This window comes from Bos indicus x Bos taurus, chromosome 8 (genome assembly GCF_003369695.1).
Source record: "Bos indicus x Bos taurus breed Angus x Brahman F1 hybrid chromosome 8, Bos_hybrid_MaternalHap_v2.0, whole genome shotgun sequence".
Classification (NCBI taxonomy): Eukaryota; Metazoa; Chordata; class Mammalia; order Artiodactyla; family Bovidae; genus Bos; species Bos indicus x Bos taurus.
The window spans coordinates 3,025,584-3,045,615 of record NC_040083.1 but is presented as its reverse complement, the minus strand read 5'-3'; the positions used below and the strand labels follow the sequence as shown (position 1 = coordinate 3,045,615).

The 20,032-nt window shown below is 38.4% G+C and overlaps 1 long non-coding RNA gene across 2 annotated transcripts in view; it reads left to right on the top strand.

Moving 5' to 3' along the window:
* Positions 1-1,039: 1,039 nt before the first annotated feature.
* LOC113896864 overlaps positions 1,040-20,032 on the top strand; it is a 37,277-nt gene continuing 18,284 nt past the window's right edge. The window contains exons 1-2 of one of the 2 annotated variants that reach the window (XR_003512153.1): positions 1,040-1,077; positions 17,458-17,612. This is a non-coding gene — a long non-coding RNA (uncharacterized LOC113896864). Of the gene's footprint in view, positions 1,078-13,830; positions 14,352-17,457; positions 17,613-20,032 lie in introns of those variants that run through there. The other variant, XR_003512154.1, reaches the window with a different exon arrangement.

Genomic DNA, 20,032 nt, shown 5'->3' with positions numbered 1-20,032 from the left:
GCCAGAAAGAAAAACACCAATACAGTATACTAATGCATATATATGGAATTTAAAAAGGTGGTAACGATAACCCTGTATGGGAGACAGCAAAAGAGACACAGATGTATAGAACAGTCTTTTGGACCCTTTGGGAGGGGGCAATGATTTGGGAGAATGGCACCAAAACCTGTATAATATCATATAAGAAACAAATTGCCAGTCTAGGTTCGATGCAGGATACAGGAAGCTTGGGGCTGGTGCACTGGGATGACCCAGAAGGATGGTATGGGGAGGGAAGTGGGAGGGGGGTTCAGGATTGGGAACACGTGTACACCTGTGGCAGATTCATGTTGATGTATGGCAAAACCAATACAGTATTGTAAAGTAATTAGCCCCTAATTAAAATAAATAAATTTAATTAAAAAAATAAAAAGTAAAATAAAGTTTTATTATATGAAACATATGTGTGAATTTATGAGTTTGTGTGTATGTGTATAAGTTTTACTTTGATCATAACTATTAGGCTAGATTTTATGTTGTAACCTAAGAGTGATAGTTCAAATTTCAGTTTTCAAAATTAACTCATTAAAACATTCATAAATAGTTACTGAACAGACACATACCAAGAACCTCTTACGATGTCACCATTTGTCTACAAGACAAAAATCAAAAGGAGAAAACTTATAATTTCCTTTGTGTTTTCATGGTAAGACAATGAAATATTGTATGAGAGGGAAAGATGAATTTGATAACACGTAGAAAAAACTCACAAGCTGAAAATCAGTGACTGCAATAGCTTTTCTGAAGTAGGTGATAGTTTTATTTGGTTTTCGTGGCAGCAACTTTCACAGACTAACATGGAAGTAAGTCAACGGAAGATCTGTTTGTTGTTCTTGTGTCTGCTTCTTGGCAACCACATGGACTGTAGCCTGCCAGGCTCCTCTGTCCTCAGGATTCTCCAGGCAAGAATATTGCAGTGGATTGCCATTTTCTTCTTTAGGGGATCTTCCCAACCCAAGGATTGAACCTGTGTCTCCTGCATTGGCAAGGGGATTCTTTACTGCTGAACCACCAGGGAAGCCTAAAATCTGTTTAGGGGTGAGTAAATGAAAAAGGCTAGTAAATATTAAGCATTTATACAGAGAACTGAGTTAAAGTGAGAAAAGGGTATTTATAGAAGCTCTTTATTTCAAAATTAAGGTATACAAATCACACTATAGAAAAAGGAACAAGCCACTTTAGTTATTTTATACAGAACGTGATTGGATGTGGGACATTTGATGATTCTTGATTATGTTCATAATCTCTTTAGTTGACACTCATGGTTTTGATAAAATGGCTGATATAAATCCACAGCGTGTTATCTATAATATTTTACTGTGAAAGTATCCGTTAAAGGAGGAATCCTTTTGAGCACCCACATGGCTTAGAAATATTGCCCAAGTCTGTGCACTCTGGGAGGGCTTCTTTCTTATCTCCACTTAAGGGCTCCTTGTGGCCAGACTTCCAGTCTTGTTTCTCTCAAGCTTCTCACCATCTTGCAACCTGACTTCTCACTGATCATTAAAAATCTGTGAATATACTTCTGTACATGTAACTTTCCAAGAAAAGCAAAAACCTTGATGGGTTATTGGAAGTTCTATCTGCCAAGATTTTTCTCGCTACTGTTGTTCAGGGCTTCTCCTGGGTGGTAATGTTACCTTGCAGTTGTCCAATTCTGACAAATAGCAAGTTCTATCGCATAACTATATATAAACCAGGCTTGAATCTTTTCTTTTTGGACAACCATCATATGAAACACTGCTGGAGGCTATAAACAGAATAGGTCTATTGCAAATATGAGCAGGCAACGAATCTTTCTTGTGCTGTTACACTGCTATCAGAACCTGCTGTCTACCTCTTTTGAAATACACCACATTCACTTTGTGATGGAATTCTGCTGCATGCACAAAGCTGTAGGACTTGAAAGATAGGATAATACCCACATTCTTTGGGGCTGGTCAATTCAGTCATCACTTAGAGTCCTACTGCTGGATCTTTCTTGTTGGACTCAGCAAGGAGCTGTTTATGAAAACTTGAATAATTATCACTAAAGAGAGCACTGCTTTTTAATGAAACAAGGCATGGTGTTTCTTCTGCTGAGCATATCACAGGTGCTATTAAGCTTACAAACATATTGCAGATAGTCTGAATTCTATTATGTCTGCTGAGAACTGGAAACTGAAGTTCAACTGGCAGTTCAGCCTCCCCTGCAATAGGAAAAAGGCAGCATTCTTTTGTCCCGGAAACACTTGAAGCAGGATGCCTCACCAACTCTTCAGTAGATAAAGAAGAGCAACACAAACACTACGGTAAATGTCTCATCAAAAATCTCTAGAAAAAAAAAAAAAAAACAGAAAATGACATGCTATTTCCTCTTCTCAGTCAGCAGAAGAGATGGAACCTCATTGTTCACTTCGGAGAGAAAAGCTGAGTCTGATGTAGGACCTCCAGAAAATTCACTGAGATGCCAAGTCCCTCAATGTTTCTGAGTTTAATTTCCTACTTTTCAGCATTGCTATTTCTTACCAAAGTAGGTGGATAGCCTACTACTTCCTGCATCGCTGAAGCTTCTGAACAAACTGTCATCAGCCCTGTGAGACATCAGGGAGATTGTGGGGTAGTCAAAGTTTTTTAGAAATAAGGTACAGTAGTAAGAAAGTATTACTGTAGTGAAGGTTTATATCCGTAACCGATTAAAGTAACCATGATGACCTTGCCACATTCACAGTGCTCCATTGGCTTCTGCCATTTCTGAATGTTATCCGTGGTGCATTGACATGGTAATAGCCCCTCAATGAATCACACCTCCTATACCCTCATCTTTCCAGTTTGACTCTGGCTTGCTCATGAGACAGCCTCCCCATTTCCTGGCCATTGGTATAGTAGCATATATGAAAAGCATTGCCTTGAAAACTCCTTGTTCTTTAAGTCTTCCCCTCTTATTATAGAAACTTTTCTGGGACCATGTTAAAAATCAGATTAGGCTCTTATGAGATGAGAGCATCTGGAAAACATGCCAGTATTTCCAACCAACCCATGATTCCAGTGGAAGCCCAAATGCCTGAAGAGCCCAGCCTACACCACGGGAAATAGAGGAGGCAACTCAATCCAACACAGTCCAAAGTGTAAACCTTCAGAGCTAGAATAAAGTGAATGATTGTTTAAGGTTCCTAAATTTGAGAGAGTAGTTTGTTGGGGATAAATAGGTAATCAGTAGAGAAATTGGTGGCTGGAATTGGGGCTATTACAAAAATATAATGCTTATGATAGAGTCTATGGAAATGGTTGGGCCGTGGAAGCTGGCCGGGCACGAGGAAATAGTAGGCAAAGGTGACAAATAAAGAAACACAATGAGGTAACAGCTAATGGGGGCTGAAAGATGATGAGTCTTGTCATTCAAAAACAATTGTCAGCCCACATAAGTACAGGCAACTGACTTTCGACAAAGGAGCAAAGGCAACACAATGGAGAATGAAGCAAAGAAAGTGTTTTCAATAAATGATGTTGAAGCAACTGGACATCCACATGCCAAAAAAAAACAATGAAATTAGATGAAACTCCTATACTCTTCACCAAATTTAACTTAAAATAGATCAAGACCTAAGTAAAAATGCAAAACTGTAAAAGTTCTAGAAGATAATATAGGAGAAAACTTCGATGATTTGGGTATTATGGTGCCCTTTAGTTTTAAAACCAAAGACACTATTCATGAAAGAAATAATGGAAAACTTAGATTTCATTAAAATTAAAAACTTTTTCTCTGTGAAAGATAATGTCAAGAGAAGGAGAAGACAAGTCACAGACTGGTAGAAAATAGCTGCAAAAGTCACATCTGGTGAAGGACTGATATCCTAAATATACAAAGAGCTCTTGTAATTCAATAATAAGAAAACAACCAATTTAAATATGGTCCTGGAACTTCCTTGGTGGTCCGGTGGTTAAGAATAGGCTGCCAGTGCAGGGGGTGCACAAGTTTGATCCATGGTCTGGGAAGATTCCACATGCCTTGGAGCAACTGAGTCCATGAGCCACAATTACTGAAGCCTGCATGCTCTAGATTCTGTGTTCCACAACACAAGAAGCCACTGCCAGGAGAAGCCCACACAGCACAACACAGAGTAGCCACGACTTGCCACCAACTAGAGAAAGCCCACACACAACAACTAAGGCTCAGCACAACCAAATAAACAAAACTTTGTTCAGAGGCCTCTCACTAAAGATACACAGACCGCAAACAAGCATATAAAAAATCCACATCATAAGGCAGAGATTAGGAAAATGCAAAAATAGCCAAAATTCAGATACCACCGCACACCTAATAGAATAACCACAATCTGGAACAATGGAAAATATGAAATGTGGGCAAGGATGCTCAGCAACAGGAACTTTCCTTCATAATGGCGGGAAAGTAAAATGGTACAGCCAGCTGGGTGGTTTCTTATACAGTCCAGAAATTGTGATTGGAACTTACCCAAAGGAATTTGAAATTTATATCCACACAAAGACAAATGAACAAGGATGTTTATAGCAGCTTTATTCATAATTGCCAAAATTTAGAAGAGGTCCTTCAGTAGGTGAATGGATAAATAAATTGTGCTACCTTCAGCTTTGAAAAGAAATGAACTATCAAATCATGAAAAGACATGTGAGTTCAGTTCAGTTCAGTTGCTCAGTCATGTCCAATTGTTTGTGGCCCCTTGAGCTGCAGCACATCAGGCCTCCCTGTCGAACACCAACACCCGGAGCCTACCCAAACTCATGTCCATTGAGTCAGTGATGCCATCCAACCATCTCATCCTCTGTCATCCCATCTCCTCCTGCCTTCAATCCTTTCCAGCATCAGGGCCTTTTCAAATGAGTTAGCTCTTTGCATCCTGTGGCCAAAGTATTGGAGTTTCAGCTTCAACATCAGACCTTCAAATGAACACCCAGGACTGACTTTTAGGATGGACTGGTTGCATCTCCTTGCAGTCCAAGGGATTCTCAAGGGTCTCTCCAACACCACAGTTCAAAAGCATCAATTCTTCGGTGTGCAGCCCTCTTTATAGTCCAACTCTCACATCCATACATGACTAGTGGAAAAACCATAGCCTTGAATAGATGGACCTTTGTTGGCAAAGTAATGTGTCTGATTGTTAATATGCTGTCTAGGTTGGGCATAACTTTCCCTCCAAGGAGTAAGCGTCTTTTAATTTCATGGCTGCTATCACCATCTGCACTGATTTTGGAGCCCAGAAAAATAAAGTCAGCCACTGTTTCCACTGTTTCCCCATCTATTTCCCATGAAGTGATGGGACCAGATGCCATGATCTTAGTTTTCTGAATGTTGAGCTTTAAGCCAACTTTTTCACTCTCCTCTTTCACTTTCATCACTTTTTGTTTAGTTCTTCTTCACTTTCTGCCACAAGGGTGGTGTCATCTGCATATCTGAGGTTATTGATATTTCTCCCGGCAATCTTGATTCTACCTTGTGCTTCCTCTAGCCCAGCATTTCTCATGATGTACTCTGCATATAAGTTAAATAAGCAGGGCAACAATATACAGCCTTGACGTACTCCTTTTCCTATTTGGAACCAGTCTGTTGTTCCATGTCCAGTTCTAACTGTTGCTTCTTGACCTGCATAAAGGTTTCTCAAGAGGCAGGTCAGGTGGTCTGGTATTCCCAACTCTTTCAGAATTTTCCACAGTTTATTCTGATCCACACAGTCAAAGGCTTTAGCATAGTCAATAAAGCAGAAATAGATGTTTTTCAGAAACTCTCTTGCTTTTTCAATGATCCAGCAGCTGTTGGCAATTTGATCTCTGGTTCCTCTGCCCTTTCTAAAACCGACTTGAACATCTGGAAGTTCACGGTTCATGTATTGCTGAAGCCTGGCTTTGAGAATTTTGAGCATTACTTTGCTAGTGTGTGAGGTGAGTGCAATTTTATGCAGTAGTTTGAGCATTCTTTGGCATTGCCCTTCTTTGGGATTGGAATGAAAACTGACCTTTTCCAGTCCTGTGGCCACTGCTGAGTTTTCCAAATTTTCTGACATATTGAGTGCAACACTTTCACAGCATCATCTCTGAGGATTTGAAATAGCTCAACTGGAATTCCATCACCTCCAATAGCTTTGTTCGTAGTGATGCTTCCTAAGGCCCACTTGACTTCATTTTCCAGGTGTCTGGCTTTAGGTGAGGGATCATACCGTTTCAATTAACTGGCTCATGAAGTTCTTTTTTGTACAGTTCTTCTGTGTATTCTTGCCACCTCTTCTTAATATCTTCTGCTTCTGTTAGGTCCATACCTTTTCTGTCCTCTATTGAGCCCATCTTTGCATGAAATATTCCCCTGGTATCTCTAATTTTCTTGAAGATATCTCTAGCTTTTCCCATTCTATTGTTTTCCTCTATTTCTTTACATTGGTCACTGAAAAAGGCTTTCTTATCTCTCCTTGCTATGCTTTGGAACTCTGCATTCAAATGGATATAATCTTTCCATTTTCCCTTTGCTTTTCACTTCTCTTATTTTCACAGCTATTTGTAAGGCCTCCTCAGACAGCCATTTTGCTTTTTTGCATTTCTTTTTCCCGGGGATGGTCTTGATCCCGGTCTCCTGTACAATGTTCCAGACTTCTGTCTATAGTTCACTAGGTACTCCCTCTATCAGATCTAGTCCCTTCAATCTATTTCTAACTTGCACTGTATAATCATAAGGGATTTGATTAAGTCATACCTGAATGGTTAGTGGTTTCCCCACTTTCTTCAATTTAAGTCTGATTTTGGCAATAAGTAGTTCATGATCTGATCCACAGTCAGCTCCTGGTCTTGTTTTTGCTGACTGTATAGAGCTTCTCCATCTTTGGCTATAAAGAATATAATCAATCTGATTTCACTGTTGGCCATATGGTGAAAAGACATGAAGGAGTCTTAAATACGTATTACTACGTGAAAAAAGCCAACCTGCAAACCCTACAGACTATATGAATCCAACTATATGACATCCTGGAAAAGGAAAAACTATGGATACAGTAAAAAGATCAGTAGCTGACTAAGGCTGAATGTGGACTAAGTGAACTACACTGAATGTTGCTATGATGACAATACATGTTTTTATACCTTCTTCCAAATCCATAGAATGTACAACACCAAGAGTGAACCAGATGGTAAACTATGTACTCTGGGTTATTATGCCATGTCAGTGCAAGTTAATCAATTGTTAACCAGTCCACCACTGATGTGGTATGTTAAAATTGGGGAGAGGGTTTAATCTACTTGGGAGGGGCTGGGGTGTATATGGAAAATTTCTGTACCTTTGCCTCAACTTTGCTTTGAACATAAAATAACTCTAAAAAGAATTTTTAAAAACATTGTTGAAAGTTGCCTGTGATAACAAGGGTGATATGAAACACACCTAATGAATATGTGGACCTCAGTTTCTAGCAAGAACTTCTCTGAATTGCTTAGAGTCACAAAGTAAAGTTTAGGGAACCCAAAGTCTCCATCCTCCTCCTGAGACAATTACTACCCTTAGTTACCAATTTTGGCAAGGTTGAACTATTTTGAATTATATTTCTGAGGTTGAGAAGTGATTCTTCTGTTATCTGGAGAATTTTTCTTAAAGAGTTGCTTAATTTTGCAAGTTAAATATTTTAATTCTTGTTATTTTGCAATTCATGGATTCATGGCTTCCCTCATGACCACTGCCATTCTGGTAACTGGTCAACAGGCACATGTGCTTCATCCCCTTATTCTCCCAGATGGTTCCTTTCTAGGTCACGTCGAGTTGTTAAAATAATTTCAGAGATGCAGAAAATCCTTCAGAGATATTTTCTGATAAAATTCAAACCTTGAAATACTGCTTCTTAAATCCCATTCTTAGTTTTAATGTTTTTCCTAACCATTGAAAATCTGAAATTTACTCTCCCTGTTTGTTCATGATAAGTTCTAAGGCATACATATGTGTGTACAATTGTCCAAGCTCAGTGAACACAGTAAATATTTATCTTATGTAAATTTTATATCAAAACTATCAGTAAACATTAAAAATATGCAATGGTATGCATATGGAAGTATTCAGAGGAAATCTACTGACATCTCAGATTTGAAATGTTAACAGAAAATAAGATGGAGTGTGGGTAGATAAAAGGATGGATACAGGATAGATATGTGAGAAGCAAACCTGGTAAAATGTGATTCTAGATCTTGTTTGTGGGTAAACCAAGGCTTCACTGTAACAATTTCCCCAACTTTTCTCCATGTTTGAAAATTTTTACAGTAAAATGTTAGGAGAGAAGTTCCAAGACTGGTGTATTATTCTCCAGAATATGTGGAAATTAGTATTCTCTTCCAGAAATTCTCTTAAGTCTCTTTTCTTACTGAAAACTCTGAATAGCATTTTGAGACTTCATCAGCATTCAAAAAACTAAGATCATGGAATCCAGTCCCATTACTTCATGGCAAATGGATGGGGAGATAATGGAAACAGTAACAGATTTTATTTTCTTGGACTCTAAAAATCACTGTGGATGGTGACTGTAGCCACAAAATTAAAAGATTCTTGCTTCTTGGAAGGAAAGCTGTGACAAACCTAGACAGCATATTAAAAAGCAGAGACATCACTTTTCTGACAAAGATCCATATAGTCAAAGCTATGGTTTTTCCAATAGTCATGTATGGATGTGAGAGTTGGACCATAAAGAAGACTGAGCCCTGAAGAATTGATATTTTCAAATTATCAATTTGAAATTGATAATTTCAATTTCTGGAGAAGGCTCTTAAGAGTCTGTTCGACAGCAGGGAGATCAAACCAATGAATTCTAAAGGAAATCAACCCTGACTATTCATTGGAAGGATTGATGATGAAGCTGAAGCTCCAATACTTTGGCCACCTAATGCAAAGAGCCAACTCACTGGAAAAGACCCTGATGCTGAGAAAGATTGAGAACAGGAGAAGAAGGTGGAAACAGAAGATGAGATGGTTGGATGGCATTACTGGCTTAATAGACATGAGTCTGAGCAAATTCCAGGAGATAGTGAAGGACAGGGGAGCCTGGCATGCTTCAGTCATTGGGGTTGCAAAGAAGTCGGACATGACTTAGGAATTGAACAACAAAACTACTTAAATTGTTGCCTGAAAATATTTCCTTGGTTTTGTTGCCACCAAAATCTTGGCTTTCTCTGCCCACCAAAGCTGAATAAAAAATGTGGAGGCAGTTTGCGGGAAATAGAGAGGTGACTTTAATCCTCAGCCGGCAGAAGGAAGACATAGCTGGCTCATGCGTCTGAAACTGTGTCCCTCCCTTCCATGGGAAATCTGGAGTATTATATAAGATGCTGCTGCTGCTGCTAAGTCGCTTCAGTTGTGTCCGACTCTGCGTGACCCCATAGATGGCCTCCTACCAGGCTCATCTGTCCCTGGGATTCTCCAGGCAAGAACACTGGAGTGGGTTGCCATTTCCTTCTCCAATGCATGAAAGTGAAAAGTGAAAGTGAAGTCGCTCAGTCGTGCCCAACTCTTCACGACCCCATGGACTGCAGCCCACCAGGCTCCTCCGTCCGTGGGATTTTCCAGGCAAGAGTACTGGAGTGGGTTGCCATTGCCTTCTCCGATTATATAAGATGAGGGCTTATATAATGGTGACTTACAACAGTGTAAGGATCTTATATTGTTTCTCTTGCATTGTTTCAAAAACAGTCGTAGGCTGGGGTCAGGGAGCCTGGTAATTGGGTCTGGCATCCAGCCGTTTAGTAGTTGCTTCTGTTGTCATTTGTATATTGCACTGGCTTTCTTTCTGTAATGCAGAAGGAGAAAAAAATACAAGGGACGATCTGTGAGGAGAGTGCTGTAAAGTTTAGCACCAGATATAGGATGTAATTAGCATAGAGGCAAAGGATAATAGGTACAAAATGTAGCTCATGCCCAGTTAGGGGGCAGTAAGGGAGTTGGTGATGGACAGGGAGGCCTGGCATGCTGCAGTTCATGGGGTGGCAAAGAGTCGGACACGACTGAGTGACTGAACTGAACTGAAAGCAAACTTATTTACAGATATACAGAGTTAGAAAAGCAAACTTAGTTACAGACTACAGATTAGTAACAGTTAAAGTGAAACATAGAAGTGATCAGACCTGTTCACTGTTCTCTTTATCTTCTTTGTTTTCAGGGAAGAAGAAAAAAAAAAATCTCATTCCTTTTTTTCCCCTTTTCACTGCAGCACTTTCACTGGTTGTATTTATTTTTATTTTTTTGGATTACTGTTTGTGCTGTGATTGTCTCAATAAAAGATTGTGATGTTCTCTGAAAATTCAGTTGGAATTTTATCATCAGAAGATTTACAATTACATGAGTCATTTTTATTCTTCTGTTGCAGGTGAGACTCCGGTGATTCTTTTATCTCAGGGACTGGCAGCCTCAGAAAACAGAAAGTGATGAGACCAGTCATCTGTTCAGAGTCGGATGACCCTAGATAGAGGCAGATAGTGATGGCTGCTGGCACAAAGCCATGGAACCCACTGTCTGCATAGATGGGGATGTTGACTTCAAAAATATTCACAGCCTAAAAGTTAAGACTTATGTTTTATTTGGTGGGTATTTTTAGGACGTCAAGCCCAGGAGACAGGATCTCAAGTGACCCTGAGAGAGCTCCTCCAGGGAGGCAGGGGAAGGAGCCAGGTTATATAGAAGTTTGCAACAGAGGGCAGGTAATCTGAATGCCAAAGGTATTTTTGTGAACTAAAGAAAACCAGATATCTCAAATTAAGGAATTTAGTGCTTTTCTGTGTATGAGGAGATGATTACTGAAATCATTCCTTTCATATGCATCTCAGCTCTCTGGGCCCAGTGCCTGGTGGTTTTCACAACCTGAGCTCCCCTGGGTTTGCTGGAGGGAGTGGCTGCAGTCTAATGACTGTCAGATTCCAGGTGTTCTTCTCCCTCCTGAGTCCCTTCAGGGCTCACCAGCTCACATTGGAGGGCCAGCATTGCTGACGACTGTGACATTCTTACTTACTGATATGGTAGAAAATATGTATTTCTCAGGAAATAGACCTCAACATCTTCCTTCCTGGTCAAACAGCAGAAGAAAGCCCTTATTTCAACCTACTTGTTTACCCAGTAAGAATGTGTGTGTGCTAAGTCGCTTCAGTAGTGTCTGACTCTTTGAGACCCCATGGACTATAGCTCACCAGGCTCCTCTGTCCATGGGATTCTCCAGGCAAGAATACTGGAGTGCATTGCCATTCCCTTCTCCAGGGGATCATCCCAACCCAGGGATCAAACCCATGTCTCCTGCACTGGCAGGCAGGTTCTTTACCTCTAGTGCCACCGACCTAGGTTTTATTACAATGCTCACAATTCACATGGTTAATTGTGACAGAAGAACTGAAGAACTATATGCAGTTCTTCAGTTTCCTGTACAATGATTGCTATATGGATCACACCAGGTATTTTGAGGTCCCTATTTAGTTAGTTCCTCTGTTCATTTGCTTAATTTCACACTCATCAAAAATAATAAAATTTTGATACAAAGGGGAAAATGTTTATTTTACTATAAAAATTATAACTGAAAGTTTTAAACTGTAAAAGTATAACTGAAAGTTTTAAAAGATAAAAGCTAACAAAAAGGTCAGCCAACAAAGACAGTGCTAATGTATCTCCAGTAATAATACACATTTAAAAACTGGATGACAGACACATATAAGACAAAATAAGGCAGATTTTTTGGCCATTTAGAAAATGGAAAATTTCCATGTTTTAATCTGTATCAAGGCATTCCTTCACAAAATGTAATAATTGCTGCAATTGCTGCCACCTGGATTCTGGTTAATCTTAGTATCATTGCATAGTCTGGGATCAATCTTGATTATAGTCAAGGACTGTGTAACAAAACCTAACTTGGTAGTTTATGGTTAAGGAAGGAACCTGAGATCTTCTGAATTTAATCTGCACAGGCTGCTATTGTTGAAAAAAAAAAATGTGCACAATGTGGGAGTGTCAAGTTAAGCTTAATTTGGGGCAAAATGAGGACTGCAGCCCAGAAGACAGCATTTCAGATGGCTCTGGGAAACTGTTGCTAGGAGGTGAGGGGAGGAGCCAGGTTATATAAAAGTTTTGCAACGAATGGCAGGTCATCTGAATGTCAAAATAGTACTGTTAATTAAAGAAACCAGATACATTAGGTTAAGGAGTTTAGCACTTCTCTATGTATGGGAAGATGCAAGAGTCTGGGCTCACTGAAATCATTCCTTTGATCTGCACTTCAGCTATCTTGGGCCAGTATCCTGAGTTTTCACATCCTGAGTTTCCTCAGGGCTCACTGTGGGGAGTGGCTACAGGCTGATGGCTGCTAGATGCCAGGTATGTTTTTCCTGCCTGAGTTCCCTGAGGGCTCACAAGCTCAGCATCCATGGTGGCTGCAGTCACTGATGACTGTGGGATCCTTGTTTACTGCTCTGTCAGGCAATATTCCATTTCTCACTGTCCATACCCTAATCTCTATGAAAGTTAGATGCCAACCAAGCTTGCTCTCTGTTGCTTTATCACAAATCCTGTGAATTTTCAGTATCCCTGAAGATACTGGCTCTAAAGATGGAAATGGTAGCATATGATTTTCAAAGGTGATGAACTATTGCTAAATCTAAAGTGATCACAAACATTTGTTGAACTCTAGTGCATGGAACTCATTTAAGTGCTTTGTGTGCCTTAACTCAAGTGTACTATCATCATTACTCTTTTGCAGATAAGAGATTTGGGGCTAATGACATTAAAAACATTTCCAAAAGTTTAAAATGTCACTAAAAATTGTAATTGGGATTTAAACTCAACCAAGATGGTTCCAAACTTATGTTTGTAATCATACTGAAGCATCTGGTTTGTGGGGTCTGGTTTGTGGGATTAATGAGTTAACCAACTCTTTATTCTTTGTGTTTAAATCTCCAGATATAAGTTCTAGCAAAAAGCCCAGTATCTCAGTGCCATTCAAAGTGTCCCACCTCCTTTCAAATTGCACAACCCAGTATTATGAGGAATACAACATTTACCCAAACAAATTATTGATAGTAGTAATAATATTTATTGCTCATTGTGGGCCTTATAGTGGAGAAGGCAATGGCACCCAACTCCAGCACTCTTGCCTGGAAAATCCCATGGACGGAGGAGCCTGGTGGGCCGCAGTCCATGGGGTCGCTAAGAGTCAGACAAGACTCAGCAATTTCACTTTCACATTTCAGTTTCACACATTGGAGAAGGAAATGGCAACCCACTCCAGTGTTCTTGCCTGGAGAATCCCAGGGACGGGGCAGCCTCGTGGGCTGCCGTCTATGGGGTCACACAGAGTTAGACACAACTGAAGTGACTTAGCAGTAGCAGCAGCAGTGAGCCTTATATACATATTTTACTTTTGCATTCATGATCTCATGATTCTAATAGCAATGTTAATATCTGCTGCTGCTGCTGCTGCTACTGCTAAGTTGCTTCAGTCATGTCCAACTGTGTGACCCCATAGATGGCAGCCCACCAGGCTGCCCCGTCCCTGGGATTCTCCAGGCAAGAACACTGGAGTGGGTTGCCATTTCCTTCTCCAATGCGTGAAAGTGAAAACTGAAAGTGAAGTTGCTCAGTCGTGTCCGACTCTTAGCGACCCCATGGACTGCAGCCTACCAGGCTCCTCCATCCATGGGATTTTCCAGGCAAGAGTACTGGAGTAGGGTGCCATTGCCTTCTCCAATGTTAATAGCTACTTACAATTATTACATATTTACAGATGAGGAAACTGAAGCTTATGAAAGTTTGCTTACATGATGTAAAGAAATTACAAATGTGCCTGTAACATCCACAGAGCTGTCTGCCAATTGCAGGTGCCCAGTGAGCAGGAAAAGAAAGTGAGGTCATGTAGACTATAACTGGTTTAGTCAGTATAATGTAAATCAAGTCCTCTCTGTACACGATGTCATAATTGCATATGGGGACCCTTTTCATTACCTTCTACTTGAACCTGGATCATTTGGCCTGTTCTGTATGCTCTGCTTCTTCTCTGGATCTCAGATGACTCTCTTCTGACCCATTATAGTCCCAGGGATCATTCACTCATGTTTTTGCCTGATGAAATAGAAAATGAGGATTTGTTGTTTCCAAATAAGTGATTAAATATACAAGTCAAAATATGAAAATAGGGAAAAGTGTGACGGGTTTGCTATGGGTTTCCCAACCTTACTTCCCACTCAAATTATGATTTTTTCACCATGTTTCAATATTGTAGAGGATGTAAAAACAACAACAACGAAGTCTTTCCTGTATACTCTCAGGTTCAGGAAAGAAGTGACTGAAGTCTGCAAATCAAATTGATAAAAGACAGGTGAGCAGGAGAAAGGTTCGTTTTGCATGCATACAGGGAGCCTCACAGAAAAGAAGTGGAAACCACAAAGAAGTGGTTAGATCTAGAGGCTTATAAGTCGTTTTAATCATGGGCAATAAATTGTGAAGTAATTAGACAAAGGAAGGGAAAGTTGTGTTTCTAGGGCAATAAATTACAATAGGTAAAATACATGGGGGAAAACTAATGGAAGATTAGGGTTATTTAGTAAGGTTTATTATGTGACTCAATTTGATGCTTTCATCATTTAAAAGAGTTGAAAGTGTTTTCAGTGACTGAGTCATGCTCATCTTCCTGGTTCTGGAAGAAGTCACACCTTTGCAAAGGGAAATGTGTGTCCTGCTTTTCTACTGAAAGGGGAAGGGCAGAAAGTTAATTGCTTTCAGCTCAAAACAAACCAGGGACGAGCGGGGAAGGATAAATTGGAAGACTAGAACTGACATACATACTCCTATATATAAAACAGATTAACAAGGACCTACTGTATAGCACAGGGAAGTCTACTTAATACTCTGTAATGACCTATGTGGTAAAATAATTTAACAAAGAGTGGACATATGTATATGTATAACTGATTCACTTTTTTGTACATCTAAAACTAACATAACATTGTAAATCAACTATACCTCAGTAAATATTTTAAAAAATTGTTTTGTCAAAGAAGAATATTTTGGTACAGCAAATTCTGATTTCCTTCAACATATAATTAATATTATGAAGTTTTAAACCTAAAACATGACTTCCTAGTTTCAGGTATATAAAATTAAAATTATCATAAAATTAACATTAACAACTCAAGTATTTTTAAGAAAAAGATATTTAAATTGATTTCCAATTTAAATGTTAAAATCATGCATTTGAAAGACTTTAGCATACCTTTGAATTATAGATGGTCTTCTTAGAGTGCATTTTCTTTTTATAATTGATACTTTCCTCATTTAGTAGATTATGTAGTCACATAATGAGTTTGAAAACTCATTAACAAATTAGAGATAAAACCAGTACATCTTTTTGAATTACAGTTTTTATACCAAGCCTAACTATATATCTGCTGCTAAGTCGCTTCAGTCGTGTCTGTGCGACCCCATAGATGGCAGCCCACCAGGCTCCCCCATCCCTGGGATTCTCCAGGCAAGAACACTGGAGTGGGTTGCCATTTCCTTCTCCAATGAACTATATATCTACCAGGAAATAAAAGTTGGTTTAAAAGGGAGGTTTTTTTTTTTTTTTTTTTTTTTTTAGTGTATTACATGATATAAAGAATGTCTAGTGCTCCAAAAATAAAATTTTACTTTATAGTATTGGAAAACTTACTGTTTAAGGATTACTGCAAAAAGACTGCAAACTTTCAAAGTTAGAAATGCAGATTTTGATTACTTTTTGCCCCACTGTTTCTCCTTTACAGACTTATTATACTTGTTACAGTGAAATTTCTCAACAATCATCTGCTAAAAAGATTTTCTCTTGGATTATAGTTCTTTGTCTATTGTATTCTAATTAGAGATCTTTGTACGTTAAGATGAATATTTGCAACTAAAACCAAAGTAGAGTAAAACTATTTAATGTCCCTGAGAATTCTCATAACATCTGTTCCATAGCACTCATTCCACTTCTTGGGTTGTCCCACATCCTCACAAAAAAGTATGCTGAGACATCAACATTCACAGTCATCTTTTGTAATAAACATATGAGAATATTTTCAGTACTGTTCTCAGGTTTATGTGTTTTCTTTACATTATAATTATTCTTTAATTTTCAGTTAAAATGATAAAATTATTACCTTTTGGGGTAGTTGTTTTATTTTATTATACACTTAATTTAGAATATATGCATCTATCTTACAAATATACATGTTGATACATACATGCATTATATATCTAGTATATATCTATCCATTTGAATGTTGGAATCACCAGTTCGGCAACTTTACATTTATTCTTTCCACACAGTCAAATACAGTATGTCTTTTGTAGGCTTAAAACTTGTAATTATATGTATATGTTAGGCAAAAATGTTTAAAAAGTGACAAAAATGCCTTTTATGGATGCCATCTATACACACAAAAACTAACACACATATAGTATATAGTACATAGTAATAAGAATTATTAGGCATAAGTGTGTTTATATCACCTAGTTATCCTCCTTTTTGGAACCTAGAATGACTCACAGTCATCTCAGAACCGTATATTCATGACTCCACTCTTCCTTCTGCATCACCTTCCTTTTACCTTAGTTGCCCTAAGTGCTCAGCATACTTCAGCCTTGAGTTTCAAGCAGACAAATTCTATATCAGTTACTACAATCTATACATGATCAGTACTATTTTTCCTAAGTGGACAGACACATGCATTTCAAATAATCTTCCTGTCCCTCTTTGAAAAGTCTATGTGTTGAGAAATGCAATATTTGCTTTCATATTCATAAACAAGGATGTTACAGTCATCATGGTTTTCAACTCTCCATATGTGAATTCCTGAGTCCTAAGGGCACTTAGAAAGAAGACATGGCATCAGCCACCATGAGGCTGCAGCCACGCCCTATGGTGAGCCCAAAGGAAGCCTAGGATGTGAGAAACAGGATACTGGCCCCAGATAGCTGAGATGCATATGAAAGGAATGATTTCAGTAAGCCTAGACTACTGCATCTTCCCATACATAGAAAAGTGCTAAATTTCTTAACTTGGGATACCTGATTTTCTTTAATTCACAAAATATATATATAATATTTTTATATATTCAGATTACCTGTCTTTTGTTGCAAACTTCTATATCACCTGTCTCCTTATCTGAGATGGAGCAACTAGAGATGTGAGTTACTATCTCCCAGGCTTAAGTCCTAGAAATTTCTGCTGAATAAAACAACTCTCAACTTTAAGGTTGTGACTATTTTTTAAGTCTAAAGTGTCAGCTCCCATGTGTCAAATATTTCATATAAGTTCCAACAAAAAATATTTTCTTTGATGGATATAGAACTATTTCTGGCCAGCTGTTCTTTTTGTTTCCTAAATTGCATCACACTTAAATCTACATGTTAATCCTGTGGTTTGTATTTGTGTTCACAAGTCTGCCTTTTGTGTTTGCATGTAGGCTTCCTTCTAGATGACAAAGTCCTAAGTAGAGAGATGAGTCAGCTCAGTCTGTAGAAATTCCTGGAAGAATGTTTGCTTATCCAACTGCTTGATAGTTTCCTTGCTCACCTAAAGGTTCCTGTGAGAACACATGAAGATACCTTCACATCTCAGGTAACTATTATACAGTATATTCTAGAAATAAATTAATGAGCTTAAATTTAAAATAAACTCTTTATAACATGCTGGAATTTACAAAGACATCTTGCTACAAATCCTAATAAAAAGAACTTATGATTTAGTTGTAAAGCCACAACTAACTTACATATATATATGTAATATATATTACAGTTCCCTGCAATAGAGTGTGTTCTATCTGTCCAAAGTGAGATAAGTACAATATTATGGGAATAAATGAAGAAAAGACAGAAGATCAGGGTCTTTTGCTAGGTCATGGCATTTTCCATTTAAATCCCTGTATAAATATTGTCTCAAAATATATGTAAATTAAAACTTCTATCTTCCCCAGGAAATATGAACTAGTCATATTGCTTTCAAATCCTTTTTCCTGACAAAGTAAATATCTTTTACTATTAAGATTGGATTGACAATTTCTGAGAGATAAAACTATTACCATGAATTATATGGCAGCCTTGAAACATGCTAAATTAGCCTTTGCTAATTTATATTTAGAAATGGAAGAACCTGTGCACTTCAGATTTTTCTTAAGGATATAGCCTATTAGATTTAAATGAAAACTGGCATGAATTAGGAATATACCAAAATGAAGATCAGTGTAGTGATGAAATACAGTAATTCAGCATTACCTTAATGCCTCAGTGACAACAGCAAATACCAGTTGGCTGTGAAATTATTAACCCTCTGTACAATAAATGTTGATGTTTGAATTGTATCTGAGATTAATATGTAGTCTGGTTCAAAGCACATAATTCTTTATAAGCCAACATATAAGTATGCCTGATATAATAAGAACATCTATAAAGGAATAATCAAAAACATGTTAGCAATCTAAAAACTAAATTATATCAGATTTTTTACCTTTCTAAAGTAAATATTTAAATAATAAACTCTTAACACCTTTCATTTCAATCCAACTTGCCTAGAATTTATGTTTAGAGATACCAAATTAATGGAAACTTGAAGTTACCCTCAAATCCAATTCCCATCCTTCATTTTGTAAATACAAATGACCCCAGAGAGACTGAGGTGTGAAAGTGGTGTACCCTTGAACTTGCACACCGACCCTTCTTCCTTCCCTTCTCTGTACCAAACCCTCTGAGCTGAGGGATTTGAATGTTTGAAAAACCAAGTCCGCTGTATCAGAGTTCCCTCTCCTGTGACCATTATATGTTGTATTCGTGCCCAGTAGGGCATTTCCAGATTGTCATTTTTTCTTCTTATTTTCTGGCCACTCTCTCATCTTCATCTTATTCAAGGTCAGTAAAAGCCAGAGAGATCAGCAGTGAAAGAGGAAAGCTTTTTGATGTGCTTTTAAATGCCTAATCTGAATGGTTAGGCTAGATGGGGTTGTTCTAGACCTGTCCTGGGAAGCTCTTCTCTGTCCACTCTTGTGTCTGTAACCTTGCTCTCATTTGCCCTTCAGTAACTACTGAGACATCACCCCTTGTCTTAGTATCTTCACAGACATCTGAAAATTTCACATGCAGATCACCTCCATTTAGGAAGCTCAATTTCTTCCTGTTAGAGGCTTCCTGTTAGAGGCTTAGTCACTCAGTAGTGTCCAACTCTTTGAGACCCCATGGACTGTAGTCACGAGGTTTATCCACAGGGACTCTCCAAGCAAGAATACTAGAGTGGGTTGCCATGCTCTCCTCAGAGGCTCTCCTCAGTTCAGTTCAGTTGCTCAGTCATGTCCAACTCTTTGCAACACCATGAATCACTGCACACCAGGCCTCCCTGTCCATCACCAACTCCCAGAGTTCACTCAAACTCATGTCCATTGAGTCGGTGATGCTCTCCAAGGGTGGTCCTAATTTTGAAATCTTACTCTCTGGGGCTTTCTTCTTCTTCCCTGTAACATTTTCATAAGAGGAAGGCAATGGCAACCCACTCCAGTACTCTTGCCTGGAAAATTCCATGGATGGAGGAGCCTGGTAAGCTACAGTCCATGGAGTTTCAAAGAGTCGGATACGACTAAGCAGCTAACACATACACATGACTGCAGTCATCTGTAAAATGTCTTTCAGATTTAGCTGCTTTGTTTTGCTAAGTTGGCACTTTCTCTTATAATAGACTTCTGAGGTCCTGTTTTTCAATTAGAATTTTTTGATTAATTCTTCGTGATTTAGAGCATCTTTATCTCTTCAAAGAATCAGATTCAGTTAACCTAGAGTAACCTCAATTTGGTACATAACATAAGAAATGTTTTCTTTACTTCTACCTTTTATTACAGGCTTGTTTAGACAATCTTTTTCTGGTGACCTTAGCAGAACTTTAAAGGAAGATATAGGTAAAATATTGCAAGAGCAGAAAGCTAATTGGAATCTCAATTTAAAAATTAATTGCCATATCCTTCAACAATAAAGAGGTCAAACAAATCTCCACTGTATTTT